Raw genomic sequence first — 9,495 nt, forward strand, 5'->3', positions numbered from 1 at the left:
TTTGATATCTGCCACTGATGTTGCACTTCTGTGCTCTTATTGGATGTTAGAGCAAGGTGAGATAAATCATTTTCGCTTGAAGCTCATGAGTAGGACTAGTCATAAATGGTACTTTTATCTCTTGACCATTTCTGCTTATGTGTTAAAGTGATATACAGTTTTTAGTTGTTTATGTATTATTGCATGAATGCCTGAGTTATCATTTGGCACTTTTGTACATTGATAGCTATTTATTTATGCTTAATGTACATTGATAGGTAACTGGGACGAGAAATGAGACTGTAGCTTTTCTCTTCTCTCCTCTTTTTGTTGAGAGAAATGACACTGTAGCTTTGCTCCTCTTTGGTCTTTTTGTTGAGCCAAAGTAACATAAATAGATAATATAGGACTTTCTGGATTGCACATGGGGACATGGGCAGAAGCTGTCGGTTCCATGCCAATTGGATTAGGCAACTGGGAGAAATGAGACTGTAGTTTTTCTCTTCTCTCCTCTTTTTGTTGAGAGAAATGAGACTGTAGCTTTGCTCTTCTCTCCTCTTTTTGTTGAGCCAAAGCAACATAAAGAGGCTTGCCCAGGACAACTTTCTTATTCATTTCTACCAAAGCTCGGGATGCATGATCAGGAGATGAAAATGAGACAAATCCTGAACCTTTACTATGTCCATGAAAATCCCTCATTATCTTGCATGAAGTGATTGTGCCATAAATAGAAAACAGTTCTCTCAACTTGTTATCATCTATGCTATCATCCAAATGTTTTAAATAAAGATTTGTTCCAGATTGTTGTCTCAATTCAGATTTATTCAGTGCTTTTCCGACATACCATTCTTTTCCATCAATTTTCTTGCCATTTAAACTCTCAACGCACTTCGCTGCATCATCGACCTTCTCAAAATTGACAAATCCAAAACACTTTGACTTCCCTGCTGCATCTCTCATCACTACCACACTGATAATTTTTCCATACTCATCAAAATGTTTCCTTAAATCCTCGTCATTCATGGACTCTGATAAATTGTTCACAAAAACATTTTTAAACTTGCCTTTTCCATTTGTTTGTTCCTCCGGCTCTGGTTCCTTTTTCATTTTTTCTCTATCCTTCCTTTTCACGAGCTTCGTTTGTTCTCTCTTTTCCTTTTTCATAAATGGGCCAACATAAATGTGACTGTCATTTATCAAAGTACCATTCATACATTTAATTGCATCCTGCCCTGCTTCGTCTTGCTCAAAATGCACAAATCCATATCCTTTAGATTGCCCTGATGCATCTGTTGCAATTTTGGAAGAAAGAATGGGTCCGAACACAGAATTTGTGATAGAGGGTTTGATTGTCTACTGCTTTGTGAAGATTTTTAATAAATATGTTTGCCGAGCCACACTTGCGAATAGTGGGGTCACGGTGTGAGTACATTATCCGAATAGGCTTTCCATTAAGGGGTGTAAAATTCAAGCTGTGTAAAGCCTCTGTGGCATCTTCAGCAGTGCTGTAATTGACATAGCCATATCTCAGAGAAGTCTTGGTTAACGCATCTCTACAGATGCGAACACTTACCACCGGGCCAACCTGCTGGAAAAGTTCCTGAATCTGGGCGTCGCTAACATTGGGCTCCAGATCCCCCACATACAGAGATTTGGGCCGTACTAATTCATTCGCTTTCTCGCTGCCCCCATTAGTAATAACTTCCTTACTGTTACTGCCATTATTAATAACTTGATGATTCTCTCGCCCATTATTAATAACTTCACTGCCATTAACAACTGCCTGTTGTTCTCCGGGTTGGACTTTAACAGCTGCCATTTCTGCGAGTCTCACGGCAAAAAATCAATTCAATCAAGATAAAAATATTCAAAACCCACCACTGATGTTTTGATCTTTTGGTTCTTGGTGGCAGATTTATCGATTTTGCAATGTAATCAACTCCTTCCTTCGCACAACCTGTTTCAATGTAATCAACTCCTTCCTTGGCACAGCCTGTGAGAGTGCGGCACCAATTCAATCGTAGTGCTGATATATACATATTTAAATGGGGGCGGATGGAGCTTTATTTCCAACTCTTGGGTTTTTCTTCATAGTCGGCCGCGTAACTCTTGGGTTTTTTTTCATGAGTCGGCTATATTATTTGAATTGTATTTCCAGCGATATTATTTTCGCAATATAGCCGGAAAAATTGAATAAAAATTGTATTTTTGCAATATAGTTGGAAAACTGAATAAGAATTGTATTTTAGCAAATTGAATAAAAAAAGCCATTATGAAAGTAAAAACTTGAACAACTTAATTTTACCTATTACGTAAATTAAATTAATTAATATAGTCTTTAATTGAAGCCCAGGGCAGAGATTGAAAATTATGGTTTTTAATTGAAGCACAGCGCAGAGATTGCAAATTATAGTCTATCTATATCACTGAAAAATTACAGCCATTTTACTTCATTTCTACAAATAAAACATGGTAAAAAACAAAAAAAAATTCTGAAACCATGGTAAATTTTATATTTAAAAAAAATCTAAAACCCACAATAAAAAACATAACATAAATTTCTATATTACAGAATCTGAAACAAAAGTAAATTCTATATTTAAAAACATTTAAAAAAGTCTAAAACACACTTTTGGCATATCGACAAATCTTCACTGATAATGATGATTAATGTTGTAGGTGAACCATCACTGTGATGGAATTCAAATAGAGATTCTTTTCTATAGTTTATAATAAAAAATATTTTGTTAATATTATTTCTATATTATAGAGATTCGTTAAATGAAGTTGAAGTTTTAAATCTGTTTAGAAAATCTGATTAGTATCAAATTTTTATATAATTATTCAAACTTTAATATGATATTTCCTTGTATTTAGGCTTTGATTTTTAAGTTGATAATTTAGCTTTTATCTATTAAATTTAGGGCCATTTGAAATCTTGAACTAATGCATGCATTCTCTTTTCAGAAATGAGGATCTTTTTTACATTTTCAAAAACTTAAATTTACCACTATTTGGAGATCACTTAAGCATATTTTTAATATTTAGTATTCCATCTTTTACATAGAATTTAGTTTTGAGTTTTCATTCTTAGATTTTATTTTACTTGTTTTCTGTAATTTGTCCATCATTTGTTTCTGATCATCCTAAATAGGAAGAGTTGTAACATCTTACACAAGAGAGAGGTCATTGTTGGAGATAAGTAAACATGACTATTTCCTTTAAAAAAGATATAATAAAATTTGAATATAATGATGGTTCTTTTCAATAAGAATTGGAAAACTGAATAAGAATTGTATTTTAGCAAATTGAATAAAAAAAGCCATTATGAAAGTAAAAACTTGAACAACTTAATTTTACCTATTAAGTAAATTAAATTAATTAATATAGTCTTTAATTGAAGCCCAGGGCAGAGATTGAAAATTATGGTTTTTAATTGAAGCACAGGACAGAGATTGCAAATTATAGTCTATCTATATCACCGGAAAAAAATATAACATAAATTTCTATATTACAGAATCTGAAACAAAAGTAAATTCTATATTTAAAAACATTTAAAAAAGTCTAAAACACACTTTTGGCATATAGACAAATCTTCGCTGATAATGATGATTAATGTTGTAGGTGAACCATCACTGTGATGGTATTCAAATAGAGATTCTTTTCTATAGTTTATAATAAAAAAATATTTTGTTAATATTATTTCTATATTATAGAGATTCGTTAAATGAAGTTAAGTTTTAAATCTGTTTAGAAAATCTGATTAGTATCAAATTTTTATATAATTATTCAAACTTTAATATGATATTTCCTTGTATTTAGGCTTTGATTTTTTAGTTGATAATTTAGCTTTCATCTATTAAATTCAGGGCCATTTGAAATCTTGAACTAATGCATGCATTCTCTTTTCAGAAATGAGGATCTTTTTTACATTTTCAAAAACTTAAATTTACCACTATTTGGAGACCACTTAAGCCTATTTTTAATATTTAGTATTCCTTCTTTTACATAGAATTTAGTTTTGAGTTTTCATTCTTAGATTTTATTTTACTTGTTTTCTGTAATTTGTCCATCATTTGTTTCTGATCATCCTAAATAGGAAGAGTTGTAACATCTTACACAAGAGAGGTCATTGTTGGAGATAAGTAAACATGACTATATAATAAAATTTGAATATAATGATGGTTCTTTTCAATTTTTAAAGTTTTGAGAAATTAAGTGTCCATATGATGCATACTCTTGAATTTCTTCTCCAGATCAATTTTTTTCCGTATCCAATTCGAATTCAAACTAGAATTTGAATTCTAATTTTTTTTTTCCATATCAAATTCCAATTCAAACTATATAATTTTTTCTCTATGGAATTCGAATTCAAACTAAAACTAGAATTCTAATTTGCTCAGTGAAAAAACATAGATTAAAGAGTTTCTTACTTTATATCTTTTAATAAAAGCTATAGATTAAAGAGTTTGTTACTTTATATTATTTAACAAAAAGATATAATTTAGTAGGTTACAGAGTTTATCAGGTCGGTTTTCAACTCATTGCAATTCACCTCTCACAGTTGTGAAATTGCAAATTTATTTTAGTATTTTTCACTTTACACGTGGGTAACCTACATGTTTGTGGTGGAATAGAATTATTGATAAATTCCATGCATCTGAGTGACGAGTATGAGTTTGAGTATGAATTGTGGAGAAATGAGACTTTTTCCCTTTAATAGTGGGTAACTTACTTGACCGAGGTAGAATGGAATTGGAATTATTGAGAAACTTCATGCTTGTGAGTGAAGAGTATGAATTGGGGTGAAAGCAGGTTGAAGTGTAAAACTTCTAATATGTCATTTTATGATATGAAATGAAAATATATAAAAGAAAAATGGCATTGATGGCAATTTTCTATATTAGTAATAAGTAAATAAGTAGTTAAGTAAATTTGGATTTTTATTAATATTTTATATAAATGATTTTTTTTCTTATTAGTATGATGTAATTTGAATATAGTTATATGGTGTATAAATTTGCAAACATAGCATTAATAAAAGTTTAAATATTAAGTGATTTGAAATATGTATAGTGCTTTAAAGGCATTTGGTGAGCTATATGAACAAGTATTTTTAATCTAAAACCACTAAAAAAACAATAAAATAATTAAATTGATCATTGAAACCTTGGATTAAAGACATACTATATAAGAATGTGACTAAATTTATAATTCAGTCCAATAAAAAGATAATTATTTATTGCATATATAATATTCAAGATGTAAGAACTAAGGTGGAAAACAAGCTTGACTTTATAGGTAATACACTGTAGCTACAAAAATTGTAGATTCATGGTCGGGTACATTTCTAAAGTCTCATATGAAATTACAGATCTCCATAGAAGCCAATATGTCATTTTGAAAGTCATTTACCTGATGCCTTAGATCATTCATGGTCCAAAACTCACGTTGGTCTCTTATTGATCATATTTTATGATGCATTAGACCATGCTTATGTAACTTCAGTTGAAAGGTTATTTGATATATTACAATCATATTCAAACATTTGCAAGACTATGTAGTTTGAAGTCAACAATTAACCTTGGTAATAATTTTTTTATTATTTAAGATTAGTTGTTATGATGCATTAGACCATGCTTATGTAACTTTAGTTGAAAGGTTATTTGATATATTACAATTATATTCCTACATTTGCAAGACTATGTAGTTTGAAGTCAACAATTAACCTTGCTAATAATTTTTTTATTATTTAAGATTAGTTGCTAATAATTGTTTTATTTCAGTGTATCCTATGGTGTGTTGTGTTTACATAAGCTTCCTGTTGAAGGCAAGCTATGAATCTATTTGGTTTTGTTTGCAATTATTCACATAGATGGTCATATATTTCATTTTCCTTTTATATAAAACTTTCTTTCAAAATACTATCTTTAATAAAAGAAAAAATACGATTTCCTGTAGTAAAGCACGGTCCATTGTTGAGCCCTTTCTGTTAGAGGTGAACTGTCCTCTTTTCTTTTTATCTACTACGCTTTGAATATGCAAAGAAAGCAACTATAGTGATCCATTAATTGTAGCATAAACATTGGAGACATTATCATCTAGTTTATTTGCAGATGCAACAAATTTAAGTTCTATCCCCTGCCACACAAACATAACTGTTGAAAAATGTGCAACAAGAAATGTTAAATTTAGAATGTGCTAAAAATAGATCTGCTAAAAGTAGCATGTCTAAAAATAGCAGTTTGGCTAGTGAGGTCATTGGCCACATTGGGTGAGAGGTGAAACAACTAAAAATAGAAAGTTCTAAAAATAGCATTTATGGGTCCCTTCCTATTTATAACAGTCCCCGGTCTATCTATAGGAAGTAAATTCGAATTTGGTCTTACCAGCACTTTGGAATATTAATTAATTAATTCTCCATGAGTTAATTAGTTAAGGAAAAGCAAACTTGAAGTCTTTGTGAGAACATGCAATTATTTCTCCATGCATTGGGGAATGTGTCTTTGATTTGCTCCACTAATTGAGGAATTAAGGATGAGTTCTATATTGAGAGGATCAGTTGACTTAGTTTAACTTAGTCAAGTTCAGTTAGATTAATTTAACAAGTTGTTAAATTAATGAGATATAGTTTGTTGATGCTTGCATGCATGTGACAACTATTATTTTCAGATAAATGTGTATTCACTCATGGATAACTGATGCATGCTAGTTCTGTCAGAGACCCGATTGAGATCAGAGAAGGGACAGTGTACTATCAGTTGGATGAATATTTTTCCTATAAAGGAAGCTCATCTATGATGAGGATTTATCTCCTTTAGGTTTGTGCAGTTAGATCAGAGGTTAGTGAGTGTGTGAAGAGGCCAATTCACGCAGGTGGCAGGATTGGACCCCAAAGAAATTGCACAAGGAAATAGGAGGCTTGGAGGGCAGAGGAGAAGGTTTGTGAGAAGCCTTTAATTGTCTATGAGCAGCAGAGGGATTATACTGAGAGTTGGATAGCTTCTGAGCTAAAGCTTTGTGTAATCCAGAGTATATTTCCACTTGTATGATAATATAGAGATGGTGTTTTAGGCAAGTGCTTTCCCCAGGTAAATTCTTCTGTGTTGTGTATGATTGATTCCTTCTTATCAGTTATATGTGTTCTTATTGATGTTGCTCATGGTTGATTAAGCTTCCGCTAAATTGTTTGTAGAAGTAGATCAAGTGTTTTGTTTTACTACATTGCATTACCAGGTGATCTACAGGTGGGAAATTTCTACATGGTATTAGAGCTAGCTGATTTGTAGAAAAAGTACTACATGGTACCAGAGCTAGCTGATTTGTAGGAAAAATTCTACAATAACATGGCCTTGGCCAATACTAGCAAGTTAATTGCCATCCAAGTTGAATTTCATTGTCCAAATGGAGCCTTCATGAGCTTAGATTTCTTGACACATGTAAAGTGTTGTTAATTCCTTGCATCACTTTCCACATTAGTGGCACACTTTTATCTAGCACAACATAAATAGGAGAATATTGTATCATCTATACCAGAACTATATATCCTTAATTTCTTTTAGAAGAAATGACCCTCTCATCATTGCTCTTCTTATCATTGGGACAACCAAATTTTGTAGGAATTTTTAATAGCTTTTAATCAAGACAATTTTTTTCAAATTGGAAACTAAGCCCTTTCATTTGAGTTAGGATCATTTTTCTTCTTTGTTTATTTCACACATTTTGTTGCATGAGTCCTTGGAAAATAAGAGAAATCCACACATCTCTCTCAAACTCCTCAATAATTAGTTGTTTGTTAGTTTCCACATCTATGAGCTTGTTCCCCATGCCATCTTCACCTACCTAATTCAAAATAAACTCCTTTCCATTGTATAGATTATTTATCTTGCAAAAAGGCCCTCCATTGTTATCTATGTGAGAGTTAATGTGTAATATTCCAAACAAGAAAAATCTAAAGAGATTTGGAACACTATAATATTTAGTTTAATATTCTCTTCAAAATTTTACTTAAAACTTCGCAATAATTTCCAAACCCCTATTATGGAATCATAATAACTAGAAATAACATGCATTCATGATAAAAATATTTAAACAGCCTTTTTTACTAGTTACCTGAATTAAAACAAGTGCATGCAACCAAAAACAAAGAACATAAAATAATATGAAGAATGCAACAACTTTATTTTATTAATAGTTGGGAAAACAATACAAATGAAGTCCTTGCCAAAGGCATTCATGATTTCTCATCGAATTGATAAACTAAAACAATCAAGCACGCTTATGAACCCTCGATGAATCCACCAAGGAGATATCACCATGGGGGTTTCATCCTAAGATCAAGATGGTACTGGTAATGGCAAGTTCTCTACAAATGCACAATATGATAAACAAATCCAGACTAATCTGAACGCCTTCCCCCTCCATTTTAAAGGCTTGATGGAACTCTCTCCAATCTTCTCGAAGCCATTATTATTATTATTATTATTATTATTATTATTTATTATTATTATTTATTATTATTATTATTATTATTATTATTATTAATTAAGGAAAGTCAAGAATGCTATAGAGAGTCGCATAGCCTGGGTAAGACAATCTTAGTCATCGATGAGGATCTAATCATGGTGATTGAAGCTCCAATGAGAGATTATAAGAAAAAATCAATGGGATGGATATATAAATTTTGAAACACAAAGGGAGTGAATTCTTTGGCAGATCGAGTTATCTAATTGCAAAGATTCAACAAGGAATTGAGTTTGAGCCAGATAAGGAGAGTATCAATAATTGAGGGAGAAACAACCAAGAGTTTCTAATAATTTTCCAGTGCTGGAGATTTAGTATAAGGAAGTCTGAAATATTTTGCAAGGAACATCATTTAGGTGGTGCGAGTTAGTCAATCCAGTTGGACAAATTTTTAGGAAGGGTTTAAATCAGTCGTCAGAGGCTAAAAAGACATTCCCGAAGGTAGAGAAATTTTTTCCAGAGGCAAGAGAAGGCTAGGCAGCCCAGTTTGGAGTAGTTCAAGAGGCTGTATGAACTATGTGTTGAAAAATGCAACAAGAAATTCTTAATTTGATTTTTCCTTAGTCAAATTGAGGAAATTCGAAATTCCACATCAGCAGACAGCTTGGAGTAGTTAACTGAAGTGACATGGCACTTTTCACTCAATTAACTCATTTAATTCGAGTTAGGGGCATGAAGTTTAGTTGTATGTAGTGATTCCTAAATTTTAGGAGCCTAGGTTGAGTTAATTTTAGTTGTAATCAATTAAACTAGTTCTAACTGTTAATAGAACTAGTTGGTGGTCAATTAAGTAGTGGGACATCATTCCAACTCAGAGATCATCTAGTTAACTGATCAATAAACTAATAATTAGCTCATGCATGCAAAGAATACGAGTTCCCTACTGTGTTGGAGTTTCCAAGGCAGTGTACAATTAATTATATACTAGATTGAGTCTATATTTATTATACTCGTCAAGTGATCAACCTAGAGGAATTGCCCAAGCAAATAGGG

At 31.7% G+C, this 9,495-nt stretch overlaps 1 pseudogene; it reads right to left on the minus strand.

Moving 5' to 3' along the window:
• Window positions 1-240: 240 nt before the first annotated feature.
• Window positions 241-1,798, minus strand: LOC149188407 (polyadenylate-binding protein 8 pseudogene; annotated as a pseudogene).
• Window positions 1,799-9,495: the final 7,697 nt, after the last annotated feature.

The sequence above is a fragment of the Pinus tabuliformis genome, chromosome 3_1, assembly GCF_031772625.1.
Source record: "Pinus tabuliformis cultivar Carrire ecotype Pingquan chromosome 3_1, CPIR1, whole genome shotgun sequence".
Lineage (NCBI taxonomy): Eukaryota > Viridiplantae > Streptophyta > Pinopsida > Pinales > Pinaceae > Pinus > Pinus tabuliformis.